This window comes from Mus caroli, unplaced genomic scaffold (genome assembly GCF_978045245.1).
Source record: "Mus caroli unplaced genomic scaffold, Mus_caroli_1 scaffold_12, whole genome shotgun sequence".
Classification (NCBI taxonomy): domain Eukaryota; kingdom Metazoa; phylum Chordata; class Mammalia; order Rodentia; family Muridae; genus Mus; species Mus caroli.
The window spans coordinates 48,752,521-48,769,358 of record NW_028227267.1 but is presented as its reverse complement, the minus strand read 5'-3'; the positions used below and the strand labels follow the sequence as shown (position 1 = coordinate 48,769,358).

The window sequence follows — 16,838 nt, the reverse complement described above, 5'->3', positions numbered from 1 at the left end:
CGGTTCCTGGCCAACCTGATGTACTAGATCCATCTAAAACCGCTAGGAACTTTGTTCCAGGAGCCCAGCCACGCAGCCTTTGTAACAAGTAGGCTACTGACTGCTCCAGCTTAGGCCAACATATGCCTCTCTGGAACTTTTTGTACCAGCCCCAAATAGGAAAATTACTCTCCCTTAGTCTTATCCTGTACATTAGACATCTCTCTGCTAAGAAGAAAGGTAGATTGAACAAAGATGATGGGATGGGGAAGTAGCAAAGGAAGAAAAAGAAGGAGGAACCATAACCAACAATGTGCTGTAGATGTGAAATTCCAACACAGAAACAGAACCAGATATGAAACCAAGATATAGATCTGTTCCACAAATTACTAATGCCATACATACACATTACCTGGAAGAATTTCCAGACAAAGAATTCAAAAGAGTGATTATAAGTATGCTTAAACAATTCAACGATGGGCTTCCCTCAGCTCTACTACCACCCACTGCCATCTTATCCCCCACCCCCAACCATGGCCCTCCTGCACTCTAGCCTTGTCCTCTCCAGGATGGCTGCTGCCTTTCACCCAGGTCTTGCTGCTGCAGCCTCTGCCAGAGCCAGCTCCTGGTGGACCCATGTCGAAATGGGACCTTCTGATCTCATCCTGGAAGTTACTGAAACCTACAAGAGAGATACTAACAGCAAGAAGAGGAACCTGGGAGTTGGTGCCTACAGGGATGATAACAGAAAGCCATACGTGCTCCCCAGTGTTTGGAAGGCAGAGGCCCAGATTGCTGCAAAAAGTTTGGACAAAGAATGCCTGCCTATTTTATAAGGCTTCTGCAGAACTGATCATGGGCGAGAACAATGAAGTGTTGAAAAGCAGCCGGTTTGTCACTGTGCAGACCATTTCCAGAACTGGAGCCTTAAGGGTTGGAGGCAATTTTCTGCAAAGATTTTTTTTAAGTTCAGCAGAGATGTCTTTCTGCCCAAACCATCCTGGGGAAAACATATGCCCATCTTCAGGGATGCTTGGAGATGCTGGCATGCATCTCCAAGGTTATCGCTACTATGACCCCAAGACTTGTGGCTTTGATTTCTCTGGAGCCCTAGAAGACATAACAAAAATCCCAAAGCAGAGTGTTCTCGTCCTGCAAGCCTGTGCTCACACCCCATGGGTGTGGACCCGTGTCCAGAGCACTGGAAGGAAATGACAACCGTGGTGAAGAAAAAGAATCCCTTCGCATTCTTTGACTTATCTACCAAGGCTTTTGCCAGCGGTGATGGTGGTAAGGATGCCTGGGCCGTGCGGCACTTCATCAAGCAGGGCATCAAGGTCTGTCTCTGCCAATCGTATGCCAAGAACATGAGCCTATACGGTGAGCGTGTGGGAGCCTTCACGGTGGTCTGCAAAGATGCCAAAGAAGCCAAAAGGGTAGAGTCACAGCTAAAGATCCTGATCTGTCCCCTGTATTCTAACCCACATCTCAATGGGGCCCGGATTGCAGCAACCATCCTGACTTCTCCAGACTTGTGGAAGCAGTGGTTGCAAGAGGTGAAAGGCATGGCTGACCGCATCATCAGCATGAGGACCCAGCTGGTCTCCAAGTTGAAGAAAGGGGGCTCTTCCCACAACTGGCAGCACATCACTGATCAGATCAGCATGTTCTGTTTCACCAGCTTAAAGCCTGAGCAGGTGGAGTGGCTGACCAAGGATTTCTTGGTCTACATGACAAAAGATGGCCAAATCTCCGTGGCAGGGGTCACCTATGGCAATGTGGGCTACCTTGCCCACCTTGCTGATGCCATTCACCAGGTCACCAAGTAATTCCCAGGTGCGAAGGAATAGAGACCACTTTCCTTTCAGCCTTTGCGCTCGTGAGAGTCACATGCAGGGTGAGGGAGGGTGGATGGTGGTGAGTAGATCCGGTTTCCAACCACAGTGCATAATGCTCGCTCTGAGACTAAACTCATTCCTCGGAAAAGAGGTAGGGCTGAAGCTTCCACTGCTGGTATCTGGAATTTTTTCAGCTCTAAACCAAACTCCCTCATCCTTTTGTCTCCAGCTTTTCTGAAAGTTTATGCAGGCAAGAAAAATCACAGTTTTACTACAGAACAATTGTGATAAAAACTGCGTGGTACTGATATAGTGACAGACAAGTAGATCAATGGAATAGAATTGAAGACCCAGAAATGAACGCACACACCTATGGTCACTTGATCTTCAACAATGGAGCTAAAACCATCCAGTGGAAGAAAGACAGCATTTTCAACAAATGGTGCTGGCACAACTGGTTGTTATCATGTAGAAGAATGCGAATCGATCCATTCCTATCTCCTTGTACTAAGGTCAAGTCTAAGTGGATCAAGGAACTTCACATAAAACCAGAGACACTGAAACTTATAGAGGAGAAAGTGGGGAAAAGCCTTGAAGATATGGGCACAGGGGGAAAATTCTTGAATAGAACAGCAATGGCTTCTGCTGTAAGATCGAGAATTGACAAGTGGGACCTCATGAAACTGCAAAGCTTCTGCAAGGCAAAAGACACCATCGATAAGACAAAAAAGCCACCAACAGATTGGGAAAGGATCTTTACCTATCCTAAATCTGATAAGGGACTAATATCCAATATATATAAAGAACTCAAGAAGGTGGACTCCAGAAAATCAAATAACCCCATTAAAAAATGGGGCTCAGAACTGAACAAAGAATTCTCACCTGAGGAATACCAAATGGCAGAGAAGCACCTGAAAAAATGTTCAACATCCTTAATCATCAGGGAAATGCAAATCAAAACAACCCTGAGATTCCACCTCACACCAGTCAGAATGGCTAAGATCAAAAATTCAGGTGACAGCAGATGCTGGCAAGGATGTGGAGAAAGAGGAACACTCCTCCATTGTTGGTGGGATTGCAAGCTTGTACAACCACTCTGGAAATCAGTCTGGCGGTTCCTCAGAAAATTGGACATAGTACTACCGGAGGATCCAGCAATACCTCTCCTGGGCATATATCCAGAAGATGTTCCAACCGGTAAGAAGGACACATGCTCCACTATGTTCATAGCAGCCTTATTTATAATAGTCAGAAGCTGGAAAGAACCCAGATGCCCCTCAACAGAGGAATGGATACAGAAATTATGGTACATTTACACAGTGGAGTACTACTCAGCTATTAAAAAGAATGGATTTATGAAATTCCTAGCCAAATGGATGGACCTGGAGGGCATCATCTTGAGTGAGGTAACACAATCACAAAGGAACTCACACAATATGTATTCACTGATAAGTGGATATTAGCCCAAAACTTAGGATACCCAAGATATAAGATACAATTTGCTAAACGCATGAAACTCAAGAGGAATGAAGACCAAAGTGTGTACACTATGCCCCTTCTTAGAATTGGGAACAAAACACCCATGGAAGGAGTTACAGAGACAAAGTTTGGAGCTGTGATGAAAGGATGGACCATCTAGAGACTGCCATATCCAGGGATCCATCCCGTAATCTGCTTCCAAACGCTGAGACCATTGCATACACTAGCAAGGTTTTGCTGAAAGGACCCAGATATAGTGGTCTCTTGTGAGACTATGCCGGGGCCTAGCAAACACAGAAGTGGATGCTCACAGTCAGCTATTGGGTGGATCACAGGGCTCCCAATGGAGAAGCTAGAGAAAGTACCCAAGGAGCTAAAGGGATCTGCAACCCTATAGGGGGAACAACATGATGAACTAACCAGTACCCTGGAGCTCTTGTCTCTAGCTGCATGTGTATGGAAAGATGGCCTAGTCGGCCATCACTGGAAAGAGAGGCCCATTGGACTTGCCAACTTTATATGCCCCAATACAGGGGAATGCCAGGGCCAAAAGAATGGGAATGGGTGGGTAGGGAAGTGGGGGGGGGGTATGGGGAACTTTTGGGATAGCATTGGAAATGTAATTGAGGAAAATACGTAATAAAAAATATTAAAAATTAAAAAAAAGAAAAATCACAGCACCAAACACCTATAGCCATGGCACTGGAATAGGTCAGACGCTTTACCTGAAGCCTTGGATGGTATCAGGGACTCCCCCGAGGACCCCAGTAGAGTCTCTCATATTAGAGACCGCAAGAGAAAAATTACTAGTTCTGTCATTAACCGTTGTCCTCGAGTTTGTCCTCCTGGTGTGGAGCAACTGTGTCTGCAGACTACATTACAGAAATTATGCTTTACAAAACCCAGCAGGTCTGTTGCCACTTCAACAGGGACAGCAAAAGATGTCTTGTCATTGCTGTTCTAGAGCCTAGAGTTTCATCCAGTTCTACTGCTTGGTTGACCGTCAACCTCATCCTATTGGGAGTTATTGAAGAATGGAGAGCATAGTTTTTTTCTGCTCATGCCATAACCTCCTCTCTCATCAAAGAGCCATGGAGAGAGGGGCCCTGCCCTTGAATTAAGTGTCCACTTCAGTGATCGATTGGCTCCTACTGGGATGGGGCCTCTGTCCAGCTGAACCTCTTCATCCATCCTGGCTGCACAGCCTGTCTCTTCACATGAGTCAGACATCCTGGGTAGGATCAGAAGGAGATACTCTCGGGTTTCTGTGAAGTCAGCGCGGCTCAGACTCTGCCCTTGGGAAAGATAACCACCATCTGCTCTAACCATGTAGACGTACTGCCGCCTGGTTTCTATATTACAATAGAATTACTATAGACACACCCCCCAAATAATTCGGTGAAGACGTGAATACAGTCCAGAAAACAAAACAAAAAATCAAAAACAAAACAAAAAACAAAAACAAAGTAAAGCAAAACAGAGAAAACAAAAAACCCCAAAGCAATCAATTAAATAAGGAAGCCAATCCAAGATATGAAAATGCAGTTTAACAACAAGATAAAATTACTAAAGAAAACCCAAACTGAAATGTTTTGGAAAATTAATTAACAGAATGAAACTTCAATGAAAAGCCATGGAATAGATCACATAGTATATTTAACCCAAATACTGAAGAATACACATAATTCTCAATACATCATGAACATTTTTACAAATTGACCATGTATTAAGACAGAGAGCAAGTCTCAACAAATGTAAGGCATTTATAATAGCATCTTGTATTATATCTCATGACAATAGAATAAAGATAGCTCTTAAAAGCAGTGGAAACTGCAGAAAGAGCACAAGCCCATGGAGCCTAAGTACCACGCTATTAACTGGTAATGGAGTCAAGACAGAAAATTTTAAATCCCCAGAGTTTAAAGAAAATGAAAACACAACATAATATCTATGGGGCATAATGAAGGCTTAGTCAATTAGTATTTTTGTATTTTCGGGTTTTTTGGGGAGGTGGGGTGGGGTCTTGAGACAGAGACTATTTGTAATCCTGGTTGTCCTGGAATTCATTATGTAGTTGTGAGTTCTCACCAGGTTAGCCTCAAAATCCCATATATCCACCTGCCACTGCCTTTTGAGTGTTGGATTTGAAGCCATGTTTACCATACCCAGAAAAAGGAAAATTTGTAACAGTATGGACCTACATCAAAACAAATTAAGAAATCTCCAGCTCCATAGCTAAATATGTACAGGAAAGCCTTAGAAAAGCAAGAACAAATGACACCCCTAAAATAATTATCCCATAAATCCACAAGGAAGGAATATTTCTAAATTCTTTTTATAAATGCAGCATTACCCTGATATCCTATCTAGTCAAAAATCTAACAAAAAGAGAAAATTGTAGACCAATTTCCATAGCACACATACAAGCAAAAATTCTCAGTAAAGCACTTGCAAATCAAACTCAGGAACACTTCAAAAAGACCACATCAACCATGGTAGATAGGCTTCATCCTACAAAATATAATTAGATCCTTCTCTTTCACTCTGAACAAAGCTCAGTCTCAAATGTGTCAAGAGCCTGAGCACAAGGCCTGATGTCCTGAACTGTAGAGAATTTGCTTCGACCTAAAGGCACTTTCTGAACAGGGCTCCAGTAGCACAAGCACTAAGACCATCAATCAGTGACCAGGACTTTGTGGAGCTAAAACCTTCCATACAGCAATGAAGACCATCACTTGAATGAAGAGGCAGCCTAAGGATGGGGACCACCTTGCTTAGCTATATACCACTGAAGGCAAGTACTAAATAGCAAGACAGACACAACCTCATAAAGTTGGGATTTGAAATAACTAGAGTTTTTAAAGGAAGAAATACAAATTTGAGAAAAAAATTTTATATAGTCAAAATCATATCAGGAAAATGAAAATTAAATGAAAATTAAAACTATTTTTAAGGTTTAGTCTTATTCCAGTCAAATTGGCAAAGAGAAAATTGACAAATGATGATGTGGAGACAGGGGTATTCTTATTCACTGTCGATAGTGTAAATGAGTGACACCACTATGGGAACTAATGTGGGTGTTACTCAGAAAAGTAAAAATAGACCAATTATATAATCCAGCTCTGCCAATTCTGGACAGATTCCCAAAGGACACTACATGCTACTACAAAGGTACTTTTTTATTCATGTTCATTGCTACATTGGTCACAACAGCTAGGACATGGAAACAGTCTAGATGTCCATTAGTGATTGAATGGATAATCGATTGGTTGTGACTACATGCACCAGGTCTATACAATCAAGCCATCCAAAATTCCTACACAGATTGAGGAAGGACTCATGGAGTTCCACCTCTCATGGAGCAGCTATTGGCAATCAGTAGCTGCTGGAGAAGGAGAGTCAGTACTCTTCAGTCATGTTGCCATAAAATTCTACCCATGATCCACTATATGGTTCTATATCCATCTACATACTGAAAAATCTAAGTAGACTCAGTAGCTCTAAACAAAAAAAGGATAGGACGTTTGTGGGGAGGGTGTAATGAGCTGAATAGGAGAGGATTTAGAAATAAGGGAATGAGGACTGAATTTGATTAAACATAGTGTATATATTATGAAATTCTCAAATAACAAATAAAAAGCTAGGCAAGGTAAAAATAAAACAGAAGAATCATCAAATAAACAAACTAATGTTGATGATGCACCTCAAGGCCCTAGAAAAAGAACAAAGCAAAACCTCACAACTGAAGGGCAGAAGTAACAAAGCATCGTGCAGAACATGGAATGTGAGGTATATGACAAAAAAAATTTAAAAATAAAACAAAAATGGCTTGTTAAAGGAAAAGATTAAAAATTCTTATCCTAATTAACCCAGAGATGCACTAACACAAATTCATAAAGCTCTAGGTGAAAGTGGGTGCGAGAAGAGTCACAAATAAATTCCATGGGCTGTTAAGGCTGTTTATTTTGAAACTATACTCTAATAAGCTAAAAATATAAAAATAGATGAAAATATAAAAATAGGTGAATTACTGAATATATATGAATATATATTATATATGTGAATATATATAATTCATATAGTATATATGAATATATATATATGTATGTATATGAATTACACCAGGAAGATATAAACCACATAAAAAGATCCACAGTAGGCAGGGAGAGTGAAGCAGTAGAGCTTCCATGCAGAGAAATGGTCAGGACAGGACACCGAATGCCAAATTCTCCCAGACCTGTAACAAACTGTAGCCATGCTCTTCAAAATGCTCCATGAGTAGAAACTGAAGGAACTCTATTAAAATATCCTATGAGGTCGGCTTTACCTGCTGTAAGACACAGATAATAACACATGCACAAACACACACACATACACACACACACCACAGGAAACACATAGACCAATGGAATTAGACTTGAGGACTCAGAAGTAAAACAACACAACAGCATATGCAATGGTGAAAACACACTTCCTTCAGTAAATGGTGCTGATGAAAAATAGATAACTCTATGTAGAAGAATAAAATGATGCCTGTCACCCTGTGCAAAATTGAATTTAAAAAAAAAAACAGTTTCAAGTCAGGAACGTCAATGCTAATACTGAAAAGACAAAGAAAGGAAAATCACGTTAAGTATATACCAGGCATTTTAATTATGGTTGTTATCATATCTACATACTGATTTTTGGTAGGAAAGCAAGTTTTATGAGATTAATTCATATAAACCTTAAACAAATTTTCAAGGCCATTTTTCACAGATGTAGAGAGAAAGCCAATCTACAAAATTGATATGGAGGTACAAAAGACCAAAGAGAGACAAAGCAACCAAAAACAAAAGGAGTCGTGAGAGAGTTACGGGTTTCACATTTACCACTGAGCCATAACGATTAAAACAGCATGACGAAGACATAAGTATAGACATAATTTCAGTGAAGATCCAGGATTAAAGGAGACAGTGGCGAGCATCCTGGAGAGGCCTTAAATGAAGGTGCAGCCTCATCAGCAGTGGAGACTTCAGTGCATTGAAGACATTAGGACTTAGGACTGTGGGACAGTCTTCAAGTACAGTGGCAGCTCTAGAGTGGCCCCACCTTGAGCCCATGAGAGAAGCTACATGGGCTGAGGATGGCAAACCTGTAGAAGTGGAGATATCCAAGCCCTTTGGAGCCCAGAAAAACATGAGTGAGTTTCAGACACCACACAATGAACTATTTATTTATGCTGCTGGGCCTGGGTTTATCTTTAATCTGATTGCAACTGTTTACTGGTTTTAATTTGTTTTTATTGTACAAGAATCCATCCTTAAGATACTAAGATGAATTCCTAGGAGAATTTGAATATTTAAAGGGTCTCTGAAAATGTAAAGTGTAAATTGTAAAGACTCAGCATTTTAAAGGTATGCTATGTTTTATATTGTGATATTAACATGAAATCCTAGAAATCACCAAGAAAGGAACGATTATGAGTTAGTACTGATGTGTTCATGTGTCAAATTGACAAGTGTTCAGCTGTGACATTTGCATTAGGCACCTTGACACAATCTGCAGTCACTTGGGAAGAAGAAACTTTAACTGAGGAATCTCTTCACTCAGAAGGGCATGCAAGCATAGCTGTGCAGCGCTTTCTCAATTAATAATGTCTGTGAGCAGGCCCAGTCCACTACAGGGAATTCTCCCTTGGACAGGTAGGTGGTCCTGGCTTCTCTAAGGAAGAATGCCAAGCACGCCAGTAAATCTAGCCAGAAAGCAAAATTTTTCTGTGATCTCAGCTTCAGTTCTGGCCTCCAGATTCCTGCCTTGAGTTTCTACCTTAGATTCCTTCTAGGACAGCCGATAAGTGGCAAGACAGAATAATCTCTTTCATCCCTAGTTTGGTTTCTGATAGTATGTTTTAACATGGCAACAGAGATACAAACTAGGACAAAATGTTTATGTTTATGTTTATGTCCATAGGCTGTCAGTGGTGTCAACGTTGTTCAGAGAAGTTTCTTTTTGTGGTTGGCAGCATTCAGTGCAGAAATACTTATCTGGTAAAAGAACTAAAAAATAAAAAAATAAAAAACAAATAAAAAATAAAAACTGAGTATTCAGCCCTAAATGGGACATTTTTATCAGCCTCCCTGACAAGGCTCAGAGAACATTAAAGAAGAGGAGGTAGAACAGATATCAGAGCTGGGTGGTGGTGGCACACACCTTTAATTCCAGCACCTGGGAGACATAGTCAGGCAAGTCTGAGTTTGAAGTCAACTTGATCTACAAAGTAAGTTCCAAAACAGCCAGGGCAACACAGAAAAACACTGTGAGAGAGAGGGAGACAGAGACAGAGAGAGAGAGAGAGAGAGAGAGAGAGAGAGAGAGAGAGAGAGAGAGAGAGAGAGAGAGAGAGAGAGAGAGAGAAAGACAGAGATCTCAGAACTAGGAGATAAGAAGGACTGCTATGGATTGCTGTTTTCTGACATGGCATGGCTGTTACAGTTATGAATTCATAGCATATGTGATTTCTTACATGAGACTAAGCCAGCCAAATATGCCACATAAATAGGGAAATGCCCCATGGAGCACTCACTCCATGCAGAGACTATTGTCAGTTGATAACTTTTAGGAATGGCAAATGACAAATCACTCTTTTTTGAAGGTGTAGATGTTCATAGGTTTCCTATGCCCATACTGATATAAGTATTGATCACACTTATTGGAATTGGTATCTGTTGCTATGGCTAATATTGTGCCCCAAACAAACAAACAAACAAACAAAACAACTTGAGAAAGGAAAAAGCTTTATTTTAGCATATAGTTCCAGATGATAGTCCATCACTGAGGAAAGTCAGTGCAGAAACTTGAAAGCAGCCTTGCCTGCTATTTTATCCAGTATTACCTCTGGCCAAGCAGTGCACTTTATAGCCAAAGAGATACAACACGAACAAAGGAGATGTTGTTTACTCTCTGGCTTGCAGGTTACCTTATACACATAGATTTCTTATACAATTTAGGACCGTCTGCCTAGGATGATCTGGCCCATAGTGGACTAGACCTCCTGGCAATAATTAACCATCAAGACAATTTACAAAGACAAAGTTATGAACATCCCCCCTCAAATAGGACAAATATCCACATTTGATCAAAATACAAAGTATAAGGTGATAAAAGCTGCAGATAGAGTTAGGATTAGTTTCCTCTAGGAACAAGCTCTCACATAGGTTTTTCAACCGTACCTCATCAGGCCTAAACACATGTACATATGGACAACACAAAAATTGATTCAGTAAGGTTGCATATATATAAGAAAGAGAGAAATGCAGACTGGGAACATTTGGAGGGAGATAACACTGCAGGACTATGGATGGAACAAGAGATGGTGCTGAGGTAAATATGAGCAGTGATATATTTGCGTGGGAATCTCATAAAGAACACATTGTTGGGCACAATGACTTAAAAAATTAATATTTTCTTAGTGACTATAATTTCTTCCCCTGTGAGAACTCTAATAAACATTTAATTACAAAAGAATGCAGCTAAGCACCTGTGGGTCATTCATTAGGACAATATACTTAGTTTCCAATAAGAGCAGAGGAAAACCATGTTGTGATGGGCATTTGTGGCACTTGGCAAGGTCTTCATCTCCTCATACCCGCAATTTCCCTTTCTGTAATTAACTTTGTACACCTTGGACATGGGTTACTAAGCCTTGGCAGCCACCGTCGTGAACTTTGCAGTAGATATTACCAATAATCTCACACAGGTATGAGGAAATCAAGCACAAAATTCATGAAGCAGTCTGCTACATTCCCCTCAGCTACTACGTGGTTGATCCAGAACTTGAACTCAAGTCCTAGTCTCCTGAATGTTGCTCTGCTGTTCCAGGAGAGAAGATTCAACAACTTTGGCATGGCTACTAAGTACTAAAGAAAAGCCACATAGAAACCACACAGCGCAGGAGCTCCACTACTTCAGATGCTCAACTGGAGTTGCTTACCAAGTGCTGCATAAAGAGTAACTGGCATGCTCTCAAGTTCCAGTGTCTCTCATAAGACAAACTCATAGAGTCCTCTAAGGTCTATTTGACAGTGCATCCTAATGACAGATTTCATGACTTCTCATAGGTATCTGTGATTAGTCACCTGTCCTACCACCAATGGGGAAACTGTTCTTTAAGTTGGGAGGGTAGATGGAAGAGTAGAAGGCAACAAGAGCTCACTATGTGCTTGCTGTCAGGAGCCTGATATAGCTATCTACTGATAGGCTCTGCCAGTGCCTGACAAACACATAAGTGGAGGCTCACAGCCATCCATTGGACAGAGCACAGGGTCCCCAACGGAGGAGCTAGAGAAAGTAGCCAAGAAGCTGAAGGGGTTTGCAGCCCCATAGGAGGAACAACAATATGAACCAACCAATACCCCTAGAGTTCTCAGGGACTAAACCACTAACAAAAAAGCCTTGAAGATATGGGTACAGGGGAAAAATTCCTGAATAGAACAGCAATGGCTTGTGCTGTAAGATCGAGAATCGATAAATGGGACCTCATAAAGTTGCAAAGCTTCTGCAAGGCAAAAGACACCGTCAATAAGACAAAAAGGCCACCAACAGATTGGGGAAAGGATCTTTACCTATCCTAAATCAGATAGGGGACTAATATCCAATATATATAAAGAACTCAAGAGGGTGGCCTCCAGAAAACCAAATAACCCCATTAAAAAATGGAGCTCAGAGCTAAACAAAGAATTCTCACCTGAGGAATACCGAATGGCAGAGAAGCACCTGAAAAAATGTTCAACATCCTTAATCATCAGGGAAATGCAAATCAACACAACCCTGAGATTCCACCTCACACCAGTCAGAATGGCTAAGATCAAAAATTCAGGTGACAGCAGATGCTGGCAAGGATGTGGAGAAAGAGGAACACTCCTCCATTGTTAGTGGGATAGCAAGCTTGTACAACCACTCTGGAAATCAGTCTGGCGGTTCCTCAAAAAATTGGACATAGTACTACCGGAGGATCCCACAATACCTCTCTTGGGCATATATCCAGAAGATGTTCCAACCGGTAAGAAGGACGCATGCTCCACTATGTTCATAGCAGCCTTATTTATAATAGTCAGAAGCTGGAAAGAACCCAGATGCCGCTCAACAGAGGAATGGATACAGAAAATGTGGTACATTTACACAATGGAGTTATACTCAACTACTAAAAAGAATGAATTTATGAAATTCTTAGGCAAATGGATGGACCTGGAGGGCATCATCCTGAGTGAGGTAACCCAATCACAAAGGAACTCATACAATATGTACTCACTGATAAGTGGATATTAGCCCAGAAACTTAGAATACCCAAGATATAAGATACAATTTGATAAACGCATGAAACTCAAGAAGAACGAAGACCAAAGTGTGGACACTTTGCCCCTTCTTAGAATTGGGAACAAAACACCCATGGAAGGAGTTACAGAGACAAAGTTTGGAGCTGAGATGAAAGGATGGACCATCTAGAGACTGCCATATCTGGGGATCCATCCCATAATCAGCCTCCAAACGCTGACACCATTGCATACACTAGCAAGATTTTGCTGAAAGGACCCAGATATAGCTGTCTCCTGTGAGACTATGCTGGGACCTAACCAACACAGAAGTGGATGCTCACAGTCAGCTATTGGATAGATCACAGGGCCCCCAATGGAGGAACTAGAGAAAGTAACCAAGGAGCTAAAGGGATCTGCAACCCTATAGGTGGAACAACAATATGAACTAACCAGTACCCCCCGGAGCTCATGTCTCTAGCTGCATATGTATCAGAAGATGGCCTAGCCAGCCATCAGTGGAAAGAGAGGCCCATTGGTCGTGCAAACTTTATATTCCTCAGTACAGGGGAATGCCAGGGCCAAGAAGTGGGAGTGGGTGGGTGGGGGAATATGTGGGAGACTTTTGGGATAGTGTTGGAAATGTAAATGAAATAAATACCTAATTTAAAAAAAGCCGCAAGAAAAAAAAAAGAGTACACGAGGAGGAACTCAAGGCTTCAGCTGCATATGTAGCAGAGGATGGCCTAGTCGGTCATCAATGGGAGGAGAGGCCCTTGGCCTTGTGAAGGCTTCGTGCCCCAGTATAGGGGAATACCAGGACAGGGAAGTGGGAGTGGGTAGGTTAATGAGCAGGGGGAGGAGGGGAGGATGGGGGGGGGTGTTGAAGGGGAAGTGAGGTAAGTGTATAACATTTGAAATGTAAACAAAGAAAATATCTAATAAAAGGGAAAAAAGAGCTCACTATGACATGTCACCTACGGCAGCTTCTTCTCTGTCAGTGACTTGTTCCTAGATCTCAGGATATTTCTGAAGTACAAAAAAAGTCAAAATATAGGCATAAATTTCACCTAGCAAAGAAAAATGCCCACCTTGGACAACAAGGCTAAGCCCCATATCTTAAGCAGTCTTCTGCTCTCCAGCGCAGAACATAGATGGATGAATCCTACGTGGCACTCCTACGTGAATCACCATTGTATCTGATAGCTGTAGATCAAATACCATAACCTTCTTCCTGGATCCTCCCCTGCCATGATTGTCACAAAATTCTAACTTTAAATCAGCAATGACAACTATTGCTACCAGTAGGTGTTCTTCCAAATTAACTCCTGAGCACTAGAGGGCAGCCAGGAGCTCAGCTCAAATATCAAATACTTCATTTAGACCTCTGATGGTAGATTCAGTCAAAAATTTTTTTCTTTGTCAGAACAAACACTGCATGTTTTTTTTTCTCCTAAGTGGACCAATGTCATTGGCCAATGAACTAGAAAAGGACCAGGAATGGGAAAACACAGATCTTAAGGGAGGGCAGGAAAAAAAGGCAACAGAAAATAATAGAGTGACAGAATACAGGCTACAGAAAACCAGGAGGCTTAGAAGGAGGGCCAGGGAAAAAGGACTAAATGTCAGGGAAAAGACACAGGATCCTCAAAGGATGAGAAAGTAAAACTTTATCCAGTAGGGATGGGAGATGCACTAAGGCTGGGAGTTTACTAAAAGGATGTAATTGAGCCTTTTATGGCCCTCTGAGTCCTCTGTCCTCTGTCGGTCCTGTTTAGGTATCCATACCCTTACTTCCCAGCCACTCTTCTTTGTGTGTCTTCTAGGAACCTCTCAGGGGGCTACTTATGCTTTCCTGTCCACCCATATCCCTCTACCTCATTCTTTCAGAAGTTCAATAGTTTGGATTTTTTTTAAAAAAAATGAAAGAATTTAAGCTATAAATAAGTTTTTTTTAAAAACTATTTTACTGTTCCATATTTGGAGTAAGCTAAAGCATGATATTTCAGGGAAGGAAAATGTTAAAGATTCAGACAAAGTCTTCACAAGTGGTTGGATTTACAGGAATTGCAGAGCACCAGCACGTTGGGATTTGATGGGACAGTTACCAGGGACAGAGGTCCTCGTGGGGAAACATGGCCTGTGTGCTTCTGGGCTAAGCTTTCCCTCAGGCTCCTTATACTTCACAGCACAGGACTACAGACGAGCCTAGCTGAGGCATTCAACACTGTTAACAGGTGAGCTGATGATTTTCAGATCTGTTGTTCCTTGGGTAATGTGTGTTTATAGTTAGCATTTTTTTCTTCATTCTCTTAGGTCAGATACAACCAGTGTTGTCACCATTACTGAGATACCCAGCTACCTTGCTCTGTTCTCAAAAAGAAAAAAAGAAAAGAAGGAATCCACTCATTAGGAACTGTTCCTGTGTGATTTTTGTGCTGAGGAAAGAGGACCATTTCAACACAGTGTAAGAGACTGAAGTTATTATTTCTTTAGAGAAAGGAAATAACTATTGCCAGAAGACTGCCTGGCTGGAATGGGCTGAAGCAGGACACAGAGCTGGACATAGAGGTAGATTTAAAGACCAATAGTCTCTGGCCTTCTAGCTCTCTGACTACACTGTATACTTGCTGATAACTTCTAGAAAATATCCTAAACACTTTCCTGTTTGTTCTGAGCAAGAATGAGTTAAAAACTGCTGGCTTGGGTGATTAACACCAGGGGTAGCCTGACAGCAGAGGATTAAGTAAATGATTAATTGCTAAAACCTTTTTCTCTCTTGCCCAGAAGCCTGGCTTCTCCCTTGTCAGGCAGGAGGGGGGTTTTGTTAACTATATTTTATTGTTTGTATTTAGTGAGTTCTCTAAGTGCATATTGCCTTCCCAGCCCTGCCTGGGATTCTCCTGCCAAATTCAGAGAGGTGGACTTGCAGGGTCCCTTTGCTCTGAAGGTATTTTGGTTGGTTTTTAATTTAGGAAGGCTTGCTAAAGTCACAGTGAGGCATTGAAGTTTAAGATCATTACTAATTAGGGACTCATGGGACATTTTCTATCAATTAGAGTTTATTTTGTTGAACTGGACGCTAAAGCTCCATGCACTCACAGGCACAAGGCTTACCCTTTGTGGCTCTACAGAGCTCTCTCTGTAGCTCTCTCCTGACTAGCTGTGGTATGAAGTCTCCTTTTTCAGATATGAGACTTGCTGTGCCTCTTGTTTACAGAGTTCATTCACTTCACATGCTAATCTCTGTTGTTTGGTGTTCTTAGCTATAGGAGGTGTTTCTTGGAGACACAGATAGTATTCATTGTTAATGCACCTGGTAGCCTATGGCTTTTTGTTGATGAATGGAAGCTATTTACCTCTTTTATCATGCACAGTTTATGAAAATTACCTAGAAACAGGGGCGGGACCATAGACTTGGTAGTTAAAAGAGTCACTGCTTTTGCAGAGGACTCAGATTCAGTTCCTGACATTCACATGGTAAATCCTTCCCTTCAGTAACTCTACTTTCTAGAATCTAATACCCCCTTCTGGCCTCCATGGGCACCAGATTAACACCCAGTACACACATACACATGCTGGCAAAAAGGATACACACATAATATAAAAAATAATCTTTAAAAATGTACCTGGAAACACATTTCTCAGAACTTCCTTCTCCACGTTGCTCTGTTTTGGGGGTGGGCATGGAAAAAGCAACTGTGGAAGACTTAAGAAACAGGTGTGATATATTCAATTATTTTTTATATAGCGCTGCAGATTCAGGTCCTATAAACATTTGATGTCAAGGAGATTCCAGCTCACTTTACCAGTAACACTCTACTCCTCACTTCTATAGCCTTTCTTTATTCAGGCCAGGTCTGTGTGTAGTGTGTTGGCAAATGGAATGACGTCTTCTGATGTTCCCCCAAACCAGAGACTGAGGAGTTAGGGGAGGTCTGTCTTTCTAGATTCCACTGGCTTTCTGAGTTTCACTGAATTCTTACAAGTCTCAATACAGCCAGGTGATGTGCGCATACAGCTGTCCTTCCCAGCTGCTAGTCAAGCTGACCTCAGGATCAGTACTAGATGCAAAGATAAAGATTTGTGGGGTTAACCCAGTCACCACCAGTATTTCATGGGGTGAAATCCTTATAATCAGTCTCTGACTACTTCACTCAGGCTGGGTCTCCTTCTCTGAGTGTGACTTTTATCAGGCAACTATGTTCTTTGCTATTCCAAATACCTCATCTGAGGTATGTGCTGTTACCAA

At 41.6% G+C, this 16,838-nt stretch overlaps 1 pseudogene; it reads left to right on the top strand.

The window, feature by feature from the left end:
- The first annotated feature begins 512 nt into the window (after positions 1-512).
- On the top strand, positions 513-1,808 carry LOC147001858 (aspartate aminotransferase, mitochondrial pseudogene; annotated as a pseudogene).
- The last annotated feature ends 15,030 nt before the right edge of the window (positions 1,809-16,838 follow it).